Raw genomic sequence first — 18,084 nt, forward strand, 5'->3', positions numbered from 1 at the left:
ACAATTGCATTGCTCTCCTATTTGGTATATGTCTGATACTTCTCTTACAGAAAATGGATCACTCTTAATGGAACTGAAATTAGCTTCAATGCTTTTGTTTGTCTGAGACACTAGTACTGTTTCACTATAAATGAAACTGGACTACATTTCTCTTTCTGATGAGCATATTTAGTATGTATTTCTTTCTGGAGATCATCAGTAATAATCACACAAATAGTATCTGTAGTTACTTACAGCACTCAGGTGTCTTTGTCTGAAATGCATACAGAGTTTTCAATTTGTTGTATCTGTCCTTTGTATAGTGTTTATCAAATTGTAGTGACCATCCATTGTTGTCTTCTAATAAAAAAAAAATAAAATCACAAAGAGAAGACACATTAGAATGGAAACAGAAGGTAGAAATACCTTCACAGCTGCAGTTTCTTTGCCTCAGTTTTTATCTCAATATTGTGATTTTTCCAGAGCATTTCCTAGACTATTAGATGACTTGACCTTTGTATGCTTTTCTAATCACCAGCAGGTAATGAGATCATGAGCCACATTACTGGAACAGCTTATTGTACCCTCAACAACCACATTTTCTGTGACAGTTCCTTCAAAAAAGCATAATCTTCCACTTCAGAAATTTTTGTCTACATAGGAGTATAAAAAGAAGAGGCAACCATATTTTTCTACCTCTTCAAACCTGTGGGTTTGTAACTTCTTTGTACAGGAAAGTTCAAATGATTACTATCATTTGAATGACTTCTTTCAGAGGGCTGCCTCACAATATCACAGTTTCCAATTTCTTTCTTGAAAATCTAAATGAAGGCCAAATGAACACCAGTTATCAGAGCATGGGTGGTGTGGTGTAACAGGTGAAAGTCTGCACATTTCAGTTAAGCTCAGTATGCACCTTCTTAAATAAAACATTACTCCATATTACCGGTTTGGTCACTGTGCATTGTCATAGAAAACCTGGAGTTGAAAGGGATCCAGAAGGATTATCAAGTCCAACTCCCTGCTCCTCATAGAACTACCTAAAATTGAACCTTACAACTAAGAACATCCTCCAGCACTCCTTGAACTCTGACAGGGTTGGTGCCATCACCATTTCCCCTGCTCCAGTGACTGGTCACACTCTCAGTGAAGAACCTGTTCCTAATGCCAAATCTGATCTTCCTCTGACACAGTTTCATTCAATTTCCTTGTGTTCTAGAGTAGATGACAAAGGTCGAAAAAAAAAAAAAAGAGCAGATCTTTCAGTTCCTTCCCACAAATGGGGATTTCCAGATACAGTGGGGATGGAAATAACTACAGACCTGCTTCTTGGAAGTCTATTGTACATCTGACAACTGTAAATTAACTGGTTAACCACTTCTAATACAGGGCAGAAAGACACACCATCAAAAACCCCAAACAGCTAGCCAAACAAACAAACCAATCCCCCCCAGAAAAACCCAAAACAAAAAAACACAAAGTTGCCTTTGAAATCTGTGGCCAGATTTTAGTTTCATTACTTGGGGTCTGACCTCTCTTCAGCTTTGAGAATGCCCATTACCTCCTAGTTTAAAGCCTGTTGTGCAATGAGTGTGCATGCAGCAGTAGCAGAAATGCCCCTTAGGATGGCACTCACTACCTGGGGAGTTAAAGCATAGGGATAAATGAAAGCATTTCTTTTAGGCACAGCTACTGTCAAACAACATTCATAGGAGAATTTTGAGAGGGGCTCTGCCTTGCCAGTCATCACAGTCTTAGTTTAACTCTAACCACATTCTATGAAAAGATTTCCCCCTCCTCTTTCACACAGTGAAAATTTAGTTACACTTAAATAACACTCCTCACAAGCATTTCCCTATGCATCTTCAAGTAAACATTACTCCTAGATCAGTTGGCTTTAAGGGAAGGGGAAAGATAATGTAGTTATCTCTTTACAGTTTTTCCCATTCTGAAACTGGATCTCATTTTTTATCTCACAGTACAACTCAGTTGCTCTCTCAGCCAGGCAGGGAAATTAACTTGAAAGCATCTCCTCTGCTGCCTACAGAGTGGCAGCAGAGAGAGCTGATGTGAGGAATGTTTACTTCTTCACTGCCTCAGCTGAAAAGATTCTGATTGATAGCAATTATGAAAGATTAAGTAACCTCAGGCAGCCTTTTATCTAGTTATTCACTTTTAGACATAATTTGAAAAGATGGACAAGATTCAAAGCAACCACAAATCTCTGTCTTCAGGAGTTTCTCCATAGTGACAAGAGTTGGAAAGTGCCTTTGCTTGAGAATGAATGGCAACTGAATCTTGCCCTGCAAGATTTTACTGACTTCCTCCAGAGCACCTGGTATCCTCTGCTCCATTTGCAATTTTGTCAGGTTAGGTCATTAAGCTGATACTCAGAAGCACACTAATGCATTTTGGACGAGACAAACAGAGTTTACAAACCTGCAGATATATTGCTCTGCCTCTTTTCAATGTTCAGCAGAAGTTTGGTTTCAGGATTACCTGCAAACTGGAACTGAAGTGATGGGAACATATCCTTTGCCAAGCAGTGAGTGCCTTATAATCCTCGTGCCCTGCAGTTAGGGTTGTAATGAGGTTTCCCTGTCACTACTTCTCAATATTTAACTGGAGCACATCCACAGACTTTCACTTGGACTCAGCAACTGCAACCTGAAGAAACCAGTAGGAATGCAATGTTTGTAGAGGAGGTAAGATTTAAGAAGAAAGGAATCTTTAATTGAGGGCTTTTAAACAGAAATGTGTAAAGATGTATTAAAAATGACTTTATTCTTGGAGTATAATCGTACCAGATAAGTATTTTGGAGTGAGAAGTTCCCCTTTAAAGTATTTTTGGACTAACTCATAATTACAATCATAGAAAATTTTTCACAACAAAAAACTTATCTACAGATTCTGAATATGTGGTTAAAAGCCATAAATTCTAATTCTCCTGTAAGCCTATGAAAACATATTGCACCGTTTTTCTGTATTTTCCTGCTTGTGACACTAAGGTAAATGAAATTTTACTCCTCCTTTTTGTATTTATAAAATGCTTTGAAACATGATAAATCATGTACAAGAGGTGGCCATCACTGCAGTTCACATCTGCAGAGAAAAGGATGAGCACACTAATGGGGATGTGGGAGCAGTTCACTAGGAGGGAGAAGTCCACCAGAATTTTCAAGGAAGTTAGGAGGCAGCTGTGTATTTTTGGGTGGACATAAAAGAGAAGGGGAATAAAGCACAGAGAACAGGGAAGATGGATTGTTTCGTACTGGAAGCATTCCAGCTGTCTGGAGTTTCTGGTCAGTTCATTTTAAATAATGGGCTTTTCTCATGGCATTGATTTTCCTACCTTCTACTAGAAATATAAAGGCATACTTGAATATAACAAAACAAGTTACTTGAAGTTTTCTGCCCTTCGAAAATGCTTGCTTTGGGCCAAGCTTTGCCTAGTCCTAGGTAAGTCATTATGTTTACAAACTTCTTTGTCCAATCTCAGAAGAATGTGTTGTGCAAATAACTATATTTAGTACAACCAGCCAATGAAACACTCAGCACCAGAACTGTAAATCACTTTGCGATTCTTTAGAATTTACATGGCAGGTTTGTGACCTGTTTACCTCTGTCATGACGAGGTTTTCCAAACACTTTGTATTACCAGAAGACTGGTAATAGTACTGGTCTTGGAACACCAAATATATCATTTGGGGGAGTACAGCTTAGATGAGAAATTGCTTTTTTGCTTCAATGTCTTTTTCTCAAGCCAGTTCTAAAACAGATTATGTTGGCTGCACTTCTGTAAAAAATGAGATCTGAGAAAATGAGGCATCAGCAATCTTCCCCTACATGGGGTAAGTCAAATAAGTAATTGTGAACTGGACTTACCTGACTACAACTTGATATACTCTCCCTTACTAAACGCTGTCTGTTACCACTTCTGATAGGAAAGGAATGAGAAAGAGAAATTAACTCATCTGCTAATACAGAGAAAGTGCAGATTTAAATAATCCTTTCAGTGACATCCTAGAAAATATCAGCTTTGCTCAATTAAAGACACATCCCTTATTTAGTATGGATTTTATGAACAGGACATTATCCATCTTTACCCTTCTTTTGGCCATGTCTTCATAGGTTGCTATGCAGAGAAATGCTATCAGTGAAAAGTGTAAGCACTCTAAAGAGACACCAGGTCACACTTAAATTTTGTCTTTGCTGTTGGTGGTCACGACCTGCAGACATATTTCCTTCTGCAGTACAAATACACTTTCTCTTGCTGCAAGAAATTACTTCAGGCTTTATAAAAGCACCTTTTAGTAAAACAAGGAAAACCTATGTCGTCCAGAAAAGAAGCAATGAAGTTTACAAATGAAGGAAGGGAACTGCCCTTTCCCACAGAGTTGGGGCATACTGATACAGTCCAGCAACTTACCATGGAACTAAAACCACAAGGAGATTTTCCCTTTGACTCTGGGAGTTAATTTCCCAGCCTGTTTACATACCCAAGTGGAAAAACCCAAAGGGCCTATAACTGGACCCCTTCCAGTCAAGGCAAAGGCGATTTGCCCCATACCAAACTGTGTCACTGCATATTGACCATGTTCTCTGCCTGCTGACTCAGATGTAGCTTGCCTGCTTGTCTGTGACAGTGCAATCACAGAAAAATAGGCAGGAATTAAATCAATTCAAATAAAGTTTACACTTCTCTGCATGAGCTAAAACATGTGCTTACACAAATTTAATCTTGATTTTTACAACTTAATTAATCCAGTGCAACTTCTAAGAAAATAGGCTGGCTCAAATTTCCAAATAATAAGTATCTTGGCCACACTGTATCTTTACTTCCATGAATCACTTGCATAGGAGAGTTTACCAGTTTATACAACATTACTTTTAGTCTATATAGATTAACCTGACATTCTATTCTGTTTTTCTCAAAATATTTAAAATTGTTTAAATAAATGTGACAGAATAAATTAAAATAAGGTAATCACATAAATACAACTAGAAAACCTGGAGTTGCTTGGAAGTTCCCTAATCTGTAAGCCACTTCAGTGGAGACCAGAAGAGACCAGTGAAAAAAGTTCCTCTTAGTTACCAATTATATTTAAAGATCTCAGTAACAAAATTGATTAAAAAGCCTGGAGAACTCCAGCAAAGCTCTTCCCTTGGTGACATATGCCCAGCAGAGTAAATCTGATTATTTCAGTGCTGTATGCTGCGGTTGAGTGGCAATGACAATAAGAATAAAATTTGGCCATATAGAAAAAATTCCGCATGAAACTTGAAAATCTGAGTTTTTGCCAAGTATTTGCTACATTTTGAGCAGGGTGTTGACCTCTTTTATTTTTTTTTTTTTTTTTTTTTTTTTTTTGCGAACAGAACAGAATTTACTATCTAGTGCTCAAAACTGAATGGTGTCTCATACATTTAAACCCCATAGTTGAAATACGATGGAAAAAATACCATACCAAGAAAAGATGAGACTAACTATAACATTACTCATTATAAGTATTAATTTAAAATATTAAGTTGTCAAGCTCTTGTGCAATGCTGAGGCAAAAACGTGGAACTCACACCCTCTGGAATTTCTTATCCATTATGAGCAGTCCTGCAACGCTAAAACATATCTTTTGTACAGATGTTTTGAAATATCCTATAGAAGTTTAGATTTCTGCTATGGAGATCTAGAAGACTATTAAATGAATCTGCAATAACTCTCTGTAAGCTTGTAGACCTTCAGAGAAACACATACAAAACCAGCACAGCAATTGTAATTACTTTCATTCTATTGAACTTTATAAGCCCTTTTTAAAAAGAGCTGTAATGTACCAAAGAAGTACATCACCTGCTGGCTGCATGGCCATGGTAACAGATGAGGTCTATGCTTTTAGAGTACCAGACTTCTAACAACTGCTCCTTGCTGTGGTGTTTTCAGAGCACCCTGTCTGTGGTTTCCAGCCTATGAGCTGGATAGAGCTTAATAAACATCTATAAGTGAACTTTAAACTGGGGAGCTGGATGCTGCCTTTTGTTCAGACCTTTTAGGCTTGGAGCAACACAATGTAAATACATTTAGGTGGCAAAGAACTCCTCCAGCCAGTCAGAAACAAATTAAATCTGCTTTCCTGTTCTTGCTTCCCTTGACTGGAAAAACGTGGCTATGGCACTATGATTAAAAACCAAATCCAGACACACTGTGATTGTTGCCTGACTGACAAAAAATTCACTTTGCAGAACTATCAGCAAAATTGTCCAGAAGCCAAATTTTTAAACCCTGAGGAACCCTGCACTCTCAAAATAGCTCAGGCTACTTTTTTCCATTAACTACTTTATATAATTAAAGACCCTGATTGTGAAAAAAAGATAACAAGAGACACTGTATTGTAGTGTTCCTTCCATCTCCCTTTTATTATTGGTAATAAGTGTAGTCAAATATGCAACAGTAGATGCTGATTTTTTAATGCTCCATTCACAAGCAACAATAAGGTCTAGAGAGATGCAAGGGATTAGGCCCAATGCAAACTAAGAATTCTGGTGCTTGCATTTTTAACAATTATTATGTTAAAATACTTTTCCTTTTTTTATTACATAGGATTTATACCTCTGTATTTGCCCAGAACCACTTCCTCTAGAGATCTGATATTAAATGAGAAACCTATTTCAGCAACTAGCTCTGAGGCAGAGCATAAGAGCTATTCAGTAGTGTGGAATGACAGGAACCTTAATTTTAAAGCACAAACCATACCTACTCAATTCCACATTAAGATTAAGAAAAGAGAACTAAGGAAATTATTTATGAGAGTTATGTATATCACAGAGTGCATGGGAACATAGGATCTTTTACATCTTTCTGTGACAAGTTGCAGAAGATCACAACCTAGATTTATTAATCTGATCTACAGAAGAAAAAAAATCTGAAAATTCTCTGCTTCCTCCCTTCCTTCCCACACAACCCACAACCCCCCAAATAGAAAAAAAAACAACCCCACAACTCAAATTCTCTTTCAAATTGGCCAGGTAGAATGTAATGTCCAGAGTTTCCCCTGAAAGCAGAAAAGTGCACTATCTTTTGAGATCTGTGTATGTTTCTATATTTCTCCATTGTCGCAGTGAGAGTTTGATGCAAACAGATGCGAGACGGAGACTCAGTTTGATGCAAACAAATGTCCAACTTTATTGAATCAGAAGGCAATATTTATACACTAATCTAAGAGCTAATGCCACGTATACATATTGCTGATTGGTGATTTCTACATCTCATTACACATGTTTTAACTTGATTGGCTACAAAACCTTTAGCAACAATTAACTAACAAAGCTTATCTTTCACACATTCGAGCTTCTTCGTGGATGTTGCTATCTTGCCGAGTCCCTTAATCTAATCGTCTTGCTTACTCCTTAACCTTCGAGTGTTCTAACGTGCTGTTCCTTGTGGTTACAAAATATGCTTTAAGCAGCACTGTCCTTGCACACAGCCCAAAGCTTATGTTGAAATTATCAGCAATTGTTCGGTGCTGACAGTCTGAGGCTGTACTGCCTCAATTCCCCCTTCTGACTGAACAAGATAAACTCTTTTCATGACAGGATTGAGCATCCGTTGAAAACATTGGAAGATACAAGGTAGCAATGTTAGCAAAAGCAAGAAAGCAAATGTGATTGCAAATGTGCAACCCCTTCTTTAAGTGATTGTATTGCAGCATGTATAGATTGAGAGTGATCAGAAAGATTCATACAACACATTCCATTAAAATCTTCACAAATATGACCTAAAAGCTAACAATAAAAAGAGCAGTACAACAGAATAGCACAATCAACAACCAACATATAGACGAGGGATCCCTAAGTCGACATATAAACGATCACATGAATTACAACATTAACAAAACATGTTATCAGTACAACACAATACTAAAAGGACATTTCACACTGCAGTGGAAGGACTTTAACAACTTTTTAGTATGAGGAAGTTCAGATGTCCACTGGCGCATAGAACCAAGGGGGTAGAGGAGGCTTATCCGACAAAAATTGGTCGGGGGGCCCCAAAAGCGTCCCCAGACCCCTCCCGGATCACAGCACGGTGGAGTCCTAGTTTCCTCCATGGCTGCCAAATTAAAACCTAAAAAGCCAAATAAAATTATTTACAGACAAAATTCCAAGCCTTTAAATAGCAAAGGCACACACACTCTTTTTTTTTTTTTCTTCTTCTTTTTTTTTTCTTTTTTTTTTTTTTTTTACTCTGTGTTCTCTGTACGAGGAGCAGTTCTCATTCTCCTCAGCAACTTTCAGGCCATGGTCTATAAAAAAAAACCAAACCCGGGGAAAGCAATAAAAGTTTGTTGGTGGATTTAGATACATTTTTAGAGGTATGGTGGGCTCGTTTTCTGAGCAGCAGCAGTGTGTGCGGGGGGGGGGCGAGAAGCGGCTGCGGAGGCAGGAGTGGGAGTGCTCTCCGTACCAGGAGCAACTCTTGCTCTCCACAGCAACTTCCAGCCTCCAAAAAGGAATACTCATTCTCATAACTGTGTTTTTTGTCTTACTTCTCACCAATATATAAGAAAAACTAACAACCACCACTAGAAGATTAAAAAATGAAATGATATTGCTACTAAAATCTGGTAAAGTCACCCTGAAACAAAATGAAATGGTACAATTTCCTAAATCAAAACTGCAAGTATAATTACCAACCAAGTTTTTTATCTCTGTATGAAACACCAGTGTACCATGCACCACAATATGCATCAATATTGAGAACTATATTGCAATTATTGAGAAGGAATTAACAGAGTATTAATGAGCATTTTTGTGTCGTATGGCATCAACAATTGAGCAGTAAAAAGAATGTTGCAAATGAGATGACTCAAGCCGATTTCAAACTGTACTGCGCAATGACAACTTTGGCTTCTTTTACCATTTTCCAATCTAATGCAACCCATTGACCTTCTCCTCCTGGTCCCACAATCACTGGAAAACCATCAGACTCATATTGGGAACCATTTCTCCTTCAACTATAGCATTTTGAATAATTCCCTTCCATCTAGTTACTGGATACACATTACCACCTCCCCCACTACCCTCCCCTCCCCATGCTGGATCTGGAAGAGGTGGAGCAGTGGGTGTTAAAGGGTTAAGGGAAATAGGAGCAGGAATAGGGAACGGATCAGGGGGTAAAAATGGATTAGTGCTCCCTTGTTCGGGATGTTCCCTGGAGCAAAAACTAGAGTTTTTTCAGGGGTATACTCATCCTTGGTTTCCAGTTCTGTCAGCTTCTTCAGCAGTTTCCTTAGTTGCTTGTCTCCGAGTCCCAGTTCCTTCCTTGGCTGTTGCTCTATAGCAGGCACTGATGGTGTTGACAGGTGAAGCAGAGGATTAATTGATGGCAACTGTGGTTAAGAAGATAAATCAGGCTTTTGAGGTGGAAAGGTGGCAGAGCAGTCGGGAGCCGCGGTAGGCAGGCACGAGGGAGGGAGTCTGCATTCCAAGATTCCTCGCCTGTGTTCTCCGGCTTCTCTCCCTCTGGGAACTCCGATGATTCTGGTGGTGTTTTCGGTCGCTTTTGGTTTTGCTTCTCAGTCCCATTTTAGTTTTCATCCAGCCCCCAGGGTCAAAGGGTTCTGGGTCCAAATCCGCATTCACCATAGAGGCAGTGGTTGGCAGCGGGGGGGCAGAAGGGGGAGCAGATGAAGTAGTAGACTCTTTTCCTTTTAAAGTTTCAAAAAGTGTTCGCCAAGGTACTAAGAGTTTGGCGGTTTCATTATTGCCCCGTGTAGTGGCATCCCATAATTTAACTCCGACCTCCCAAAATGTAAGGTCATAAATAGAGACCGAATTGATGTCAGAAAAATGCTCACGAGTCCATTTTAAAAGCAGTTTTAGATCATGGCCGGATATAACTTTTTTATCCTTATTAAGTAAAGTCTTTAAAGTATAATAAACATCTCGTTCTTCTTTTAAATCCATAACAAAAAGTTTCTCCAAGCTCACCTGCCAATCGCGAGGAGGTGATGAAGGTGCGCACCACAATTACCGGCTTCCTTTCAGCCTTTTTCTTCACTCCCGAGTTCTTGGAGACCTGCGACCGGATAATCTTCAATCTTCAATCTTCTTTTTTCTTTAATATTTCTTTGGCAATTTTTAAGTTTTTATTTACAGTCTCTAGCCCGTTCTACGTCGGGGTCCACCATTTGTCGCAGTGAGAGTTTGATGCAAACAGATGCGAGACGGAGACTCAGTTTGATGCAAACAAATGTCCAACTTTATTGAATCAGAAGGCAATATTTATACACTAATCTAAGAGCTAATGCCACGTATACATATTGCTGATTGGTGATTTCTACATCTCATTACACATGTTTTAACTTGATTGGCTACAAAACCTTTAGCAACAATTAACTAACAAAGCTTATCTTTCACACATTCGAGCTTCTTCGTGGATGTTGCTATCTTGCCGAGTCCCTTAATCTAATCGTCTTGCTTACTCCTTAACCTTCGAGTGTTCTAACGTGCTGTTCCTTGTGGTTACAAAATATGCTTTAAGCAGCACTGTCCTTGCACACAGCCCAAAGCTTATGTTGAAATTATCAGCAATTGTTCGGTGCTGACAGTCTGAGGCTGTACTGCCTCACTCCATTAGAAATTGAATTAAAGAGCTGGAAGGCTTGTCCTCAAGAACTGGCATAGTATTGGCATCATAGCTAAATTAAAGATTAACATGCTGACTATCCAGCAGAATGGCTATGACATTAGGGTCAATTGCATCAAGGATCTTAGAAGATCACAAAGGAAAAACAAAATATTTGGTACCTTTGAGATGTCAAATTTAACCGCATTGAGAATTTTTGCAGCAGTTTGTAATTATCATGATATAACTACAAAATTATAACTGACCCAGTGATGTATGTAGAAGAGATAATAACACAAAAGTTGTTAGACTGGGAATATTAAACTTTTATCACTGTATGTACTAGTAGGAAAATTTCATTCAGAGAATGCTGACCCTTATCTACTATAGAAGCTTGCTCATTCAGCAAATTACCTAAGTAAATGATATATCAGAGAACTTAAAAAAAAAGAAAATAGAAAGAAAAAGTACATTTTTTTATCTGCAAGTTTTAAAAATTAAATAAATAATTTGGAAGTTGATTAAGGGTTTTTTTTGTGTTTTTGTTTGTTTCTTTTTTTTAATCTAAAGCTACTTAGGGAGTTGGTATTTTGAAAAAAAAATTCATAGCTGAGGGCACCAGTACTTGTCTTCTGTCCAAATTTTTAAGAATATTTATGTTTTGATTTAACTTCTCATGTTTTCTCTGCAGTTTGTTACATGTGCCAGAACTTGGTAATCTAAACCAATATGCGGTTTGCTAAAACACATGTGGACTCTGTGTCACGGTTTAACGCTGGCCCGACAATTAAACCAAGTAACAGAGGCTCTCTATTAATCTCTCTCTCCTCCTTGATAAAGAAAGGAGAGAAAATAAGGGAGAGAGACCTATGGGTTGGAAACTAAACTACACAACTTTAATGAAACAGTAATGATAAATAGGAAAAGTTACCAAATACATACAAATATACAGGAAAGTGGAATGCAGTACTGAAAGAAGCAGGTAAAGCCAAGCATGCTGATATTGGGAGTTCCAGTGTGAGCTGAGTTTGTGTATCAGGCCTTACCTTTTATTGGCCCCCTAATCCTGCTCATGCGCAGTGGGGGCCCACCCCAATTAGGCACAGATGGGCTTAACACAAGCTCATGCCACTCCCTGGCAATTAGTGGCACCTGGTTGCCTCATTTCACTACAGTGGAAACCAGGTTCCTCCCCCCTTTTCCCCCAATAACTCTCACGTCACCAGTGAGGCTGCAGGGCAGCCCTGGGAAAGTCCAGGCTGGACTCCTGGAGTCGGCAGCAGTCGGGAACTGGAGGCAGGAACACACAGATATGGGCTGGCATGGATCAGGAACACAGGCAGGCGAACGAACAGAATCCTTCCAGGATGCCGGGTGAAGGAGGGGAAGCAGGAAAGGCAGGAAGGGCAGGGAGCCAGAAGCTGGAAGCAGGAAATCAGACTTTGCCCTTGTGATGCCTCAGATTTATACTGAGTATGACGTATATGGGATGGAATACTCTGTTTGGTCAATTCTGGCATCTATCTTGTCTGTTCCTCCCCAAAGGAGGGCTGCAGGTGGGACCTCTTTACTCCTTCTGGAGGGTAAAAGTTTTCCTCAGGGCTGAGCAGTGTCCTTGGCTCTGCATACCAGTCTCTAGCAGTAACTATAAACATCAAGTGTTATCAGTCCTAGAAGCACACACTGTCTGAGAAACTTGCTGTTAATTTCAGCAAGTGCAACTACTTACAAGAGACTTAGCTAAAAGCGTAAGTACAAGACAGAAAATCACCTTTATCCTGGCCCAAACCAGGACACTCAGTAAAAAGCTAACAGAACAAATTCTGTTCTGTTATTTTTGTTTTGCATTAATCAACTCTCAGATTTATCTGCTATTGTTAGTTTTAATTTTGTTTTGTTTATCATTAAGCATCACTGTCAAGGCAAAGATTCCAAAGTCCTTCTTTCCATGAATATGTGCCTGGAAATAGGTACTTGGTGCTTTTACTATGGCCTTGGGCTTCAAAGAGCTTTGCCTATAGATTCCTGAGTACATTAACACTAACACTGCAGCAGTGATGTCTTCAGTGCAAGAAATAATTTATACTTGTTTTCCAAACTATTCCCTTGTCAACACTGCCAGGGCATTAGGTGTGCAGGATGTCCAGTATTTATTCTTCCTGCTCACATTTAAAAAAGCAGTGAAATAGACAAATGTTCTAACCCCCAAGCTGATGAACTTCAAGGAGCTGCAGAATCAAAGCTTTCACCTGTAAATAAAGAGGAAAAGCTCTCCCCTGGAAAGTTAGGCTGAGGGCATTAGGTGTGAAATCCAAGTAGTCTCAGTAGGACAAAACATTCTCCAATTTGCTCTACTTTGCCAACTTTAATCAAGCTTGGGCACAGGAGGAGTCTGGAATTGCTTCATTTTTTCCACACATTTTGTATTTTGCTTACAAAGACAAAAATAACCCCAAGTGAGACATGATATAGGCTAAACTGTTTAGCATTGCCCCTGGTCTTATTCAGAACTTGGTGCTCCAGAAAAGGTGATCACAAGGAAGAATAGCAGAGAACAATTTCCTGCAATAATCAAGCCTAAAAAAGGAAGCCCTTAAACCTATAACCTTTAATAACAAAATATGAAACATTAAATATCTATATTTTAAAATATAATTATGACAAAATTTTGGAGATATCCACTTCTACTTGGTGGCTTTTCACTTGATGATTTCCTACTTGGTGATATTTTCAAGTTGAAAAAGTCAGATTGCATTTTCCATGCACATTTAAGGTTCTCTAGTGATAGTTGAAAATGAGCCTTTCATCATTTTGGTCATGACAATGTGCTAGCCTCCTCCTCCTCCTCTTATTGAAGTTTGCCACATTGTCTCAAGCTCTTCCCCAACAGGATGCCACACAAAGTATTTTACTGGTTTTGGGAACCCAACTGTGTAGCAAAGGCATATGAATTTTCAAAGACAAGTGGGTCCACTCTAATGTGACAGATCAACTATAATTCACCCCTTTCCAGAAGTAGAAGAAATGTTAAAGCTGAACTGACCAGCAGGATGTCTGTGAGGCTGAGGACCAGCATGGAAATCAGAGTCCTAAAGCATCTTCCAGACACTGCAGATGATCCTAGTTTCAGATCATCTCACTTCTCTGGTGCTTAGTTTTATACTTGTTAGTCAGACATGGAGAGCATAGTGGAAGCAAAGAACCAGATTTGAAGAAGATTATAGCACATCTCAAACTAGATCTCTCAGTGAGGATTTGGTTTAGTTTCAGATCTTTATAATCAAGTTTTCATCTTTCTGGGGCCTTTAGTGCATGAAACAGAATTAATATTGCACATCTTCTCAAAGATTAACACAATAAATACCTTTATAAGAATAATGAAGTGGGAAATAAGAATTTTACTCATTAGAAGAGAAAAGGGACAGAATTGGTAGGTGACACTCAGAATCAGTATTTTCAGAGGCTCCTATCATGTTGGTCTCTTTTGCACTAATGCCCTTTACTTTTTGTTTCAAGGGCATTTAAAGAATTTTAGAGAGTAAATCTGCCTTGAAAGATCTATGTGTGCTTTTTATACTAGTTACTTCTCTGATTGTTCCATTTACTGGCATTTCTCAAACCTGCAGTTTCCATAATTTTGTCACACTTGGGGGTTTGTATTGAACATCTGGCCTTTGGATTTTGTTATGTTTGCAGTACCTTTTTTATTTCCCCCCTCCCCCCCCCCCAAACAACAGTATTATGGCTTTCAAAAGAAGTTTCATTGTTGGATTTTTGGTTTTGCTCTGTTTTGTTTTGGACTTTTTTTTTTTTTTTTTTTTTTCTTTTCTGTTTCCTCTTCACTAGGATTGTTCTTCCCAACACAGAAAGAACTACTGTTCATGACAGGTTTTTGCTTTGTGTTTTTTATTGTTATAATACTGGTATGTACATAAGATATGTACAGGCCCCCACTTTAATATTTTCTGTAGGCTCAAGGTAGTTTTTTAATCATCGCTGAAGAAACTACTAGTGAAGTAGGGGCTTTAGCCAGGTGTGCTTGAGATACATGCACTGAAAAAAAGAAAAAGTGTTTCTGAACTCCTTGGAAACTCTAAACTGATTTTTTCCCTTCCCACACTTGTCAGTTTGAACGTTTTAGATTAACCACCTGAAAGCTCTTATTTAAATTCATGCTAGAGAAAAATGTGCAAGCATTTAAAAATGGAGCTACTTAATTAGACTACCCTGTGGATAAGATTAAAATGTCCAGTGAAACAATTACTACCCTGGAATTATTTAATTTTTAATTGCTTTTTTGAAACTAGGAGCAATGACTTCAACTGAAAACTACTTGTAAATTTAAAAAAATGCATGGAGAGAGCCATAAGTAACTGCTAGCTTAGGCATAGCAGTTATGCTGCTTTGGTATGAACCTGGAAAACTACAGCAAAACATAACCAGATAGTTTCTTTGTCTTGGAAGATCATCAATGAGGCTTCATTTCTTGTATTTCAAGCAAGATAAATGGCCACAAAATAGAGAATCCAAGCAAGATCTCCACATTTACTACACTGTAGGCACATTGCAGAAAAACTCATCATGACATGAAAGTGACTCTTCCTTTATTCAAATAGCAAAGTTTGACTGCAACACCAGTTTTTGAAAAAAAAGACCAAAACACAACAAAAAGCCATGACTGCTGAACATGACCTTAATGTGTTATACAAGGCATGCATATCTAAATGAGAATATAGGCTCAAAATATGGGAACACTAATAGCACAGTTTTTCCAATTAATCAGTACAATGACTCCTCATCTTTTAAATTTTGGCCTTCTGAAATTGAGGCTAACTCATTCTTGTATTTCTATATCCAAAAGAGGATTCAATATCACAACTGAATTGTTGCAGGTTATACTGCCTTGTATATACCATTACAAAACTCTGTGCATCCTGACTGCCATCTGACCAAGCTGTAAACTTCCAGCAAGTCTTTGCACAACAGACTTTGTGGTAATATACAGAAATTAATCATGAATAAACCAACTGTTTATGGTGCTTGGAATTATTAAACATAAGAGGGCACAACCATCAGCAACTTCTGCCACTGTAGTTTAAGAAAATTATAGAAGTAAAACAGAACGAGAGCCAATTTTGTTCAGAATTTTGAATGCTAGCAATAAAAGGTATGTTTATGGCATCAGCAAATGATATAAAACCAGAAGAATCTGCAGATCCATTAGATTGGATTAGAATTGAAAGTAACTTTCATATGGACTAAAACACTGAAATTTGATGAGCATAAGAATAAAAACCAGCTCCCCAGATCTACAGTGAGAACAACTGTTTTCAAAACCTCTTTGACTTTGTTGAAAACATTTGCAAAGAAACCTTTTACCATGTTTTCTTTGACGTTTTTTTACAGAAAGTTTCTTTTGGCAAGTATGGCTATGAAGTTTTACTTCATAGTTTCCCTCCCACACACAGAGATCCCTGCTGGCAGGGTGCCTGGCTGGGCAGGGGGCTGCTCACCTGCTTGGCTCTGGGGAGCAGGAGGCAGAGAGTGGGGCAGGATGCTATGCATCTGGCTGCCCTCCATAGTTGCAGGCAAGCTTCTCAGGAACAGGAAGCCTGGTTTCCCCATCTGCCATGGAACAGCAGCTCTGGAGAGCAGTTCTGAAACTATCCAGGCTCTTAAGCTGACAATACTGGTAAATAAAAATATGCTAGAGCTGATTTTCTCTCCCTGAGGTCATAGCTCACAAGCAAATGGCTAAACTCTCTTCTCAAAAAACATGGAGAGGCCTTTCCCAGGCTATCTCAGGTCTGTGCTATCCTCTGAGCTGTGTCCAGGCACCGTGTGAGAGATGCTGTGCAGCACAGACTAAAGTTGTGCCAGATCTATGCTCACAAACAAGAAGCATGGACAGATAATTGTGAAGCCCATACGATTGCCCTACTTGGTCTGCAGCCAGAGTAAATTCTATGAACCAGGTCAAACTGATGGCCACTGTCCAGAGGGGACAGGATGACAGTGATCACAATGGCAGGCAGCAGTGTCTGGTTATGTGTATTCTCTCAGATTTTGGCATTTCCAACCTGAAAGGCTGGTGGCCATGCAGACTGCACAGCCTTCCCACACAGTCACGGTTTTGGTTTTCCTCCTAAGTAAAGGGCATAAAAGATTTCTATAAAAAAAATTATTCTGCAAATTTTTATAGACTGCATTTCCCACCCAGTTTTAAAAGCCACATTAAGCATAATATAAACTCTAATAGCACCTACGTTCCTTAGCAGAGATCTTCACTAGATTCCATAGATATATTTGTGCACATCAGAATGACACAGGCAAACAAATACAAAGCAGGGATAAAATTGTATAAACTCCTACCAAACACAAAGAAAAAAAGCAGTCCTTCCTTCCTAGGAAATGGCTTAGTGGGTGGCAGTGACAGCTAAATGAATACCTGCTGCATCCTCTGCAAAACACTCCTCTTTCCCATTCCTAACACTCTGCAGCTCTTTGCTTGCTGTGAGCAGTGAGGGTTTCAGTGACTGCAGGAGGCAGATGCAAAGGAAATTCTCAGCTACTCACCACAGTTTTCTTCATCAGCCTGATTGCCACAGTCATCCTCACCATTACAGTGGAGTTGCTGAGGCAAACACTTTGTGATATTCCCACAGGGAAAGTAGCCCAGGGGGCACCTGACCCCACTTCCAGAAACATCATCTTCTAAAGAGTCATGGATGACTAAAGACAAAGAGAAAGAAGATGCTTGCTTTAAGATGTGATCTCAATTTCAAAAATCTTTGAAATTATGTTTTTATAAATACTCATTTACATTTTAATATGAAGTGAAAAACATTTTATTTCACTGGACAGGCAATTACAATAATACATTAAATACTTATTAACTATTTAAGAAACATTTATAATGTCAGCTAAGTAATTTATTTTTTTTAAATATATATCAGGCAACCAGGTAATTGTTTGTGCATCCTAGGAACAAAAGGCAAATGGTAATCATACAAGACAAATGACCTAAGGTCACTATTAAAAAAGATTATTTCACTTTGCCCTAGAAACTAACTTGCTATAGTAATATACCAGATAAGCTATGCAGATACGGCTGATATAAATTTGACATAAATTTGGGAGGAAATTTTAGACTCAGATGCATAAGTCCCTTTTATAAAAAGTCAGAATTGTATATTTTTAAATACATTTTAATTTTGAAGCAATAACTAGACATTAACTGATCAAGGACCAAAGAACAAGGAATGCAAGATCAAAAACATCACAAGGTTTTTCTGAAGAGCACCTAAGAAGACAAAGATGCCATTATGAATCCTTTAGAAAAGTTGCCAGCCTGGTCCAGGAAAAGTGGAGATACCATTCAGAATCTCAGCCTGAAGTGCAGATACACAAATGTTCTGTTGAACCCATTGCCTATAGGAAGTAATTGCACAGAATATGGAGACTTCATTCAAGCCACATTGAGGGAG

At 38.6% G+C, this 18,084-nt stretch overlaps 1 protein-coding gene across 1 annotated transcript in view; it reads right to left on the reverse strand.

Annotated features, from left to right (window-relative positions):
• Positions 1-17,313, reverse strand: part of RXFP1 (relaxin family peptide receptor 1) — a 33,765-nt gene extending 16,452 nt beyond the window's left edge. The window contains exons 1-2 of the mRNA XM_030450229.1: positions 17,174-17,313; positions 235-339 (exon numbers count right to left, since the gene is read on the reverse strand). The gene's annotated coding sequence lies outside the window, so the exon portion shown is untranslated. The remainder of the gene's footprint in view (positions 1-234; positions 340-17,173) is intronic.
• Positions 17,314-18,084: the final 771 nt, after the last annotated feature.

Source organism: Calypte anna, chromosome 4A (genome assembly GCF_003957555.1).
Source record: "Calypte anna isolate BGI_N300 chromosome 4A, bCalAnn1_v1.p, whole genome shotgun sequence".
NCBI classification, from domain to species: Eukaryota; Metazoa; Chordata; class Aves; order Apodiformes; family Trochilidae; genus Calypte; species Calypte anna.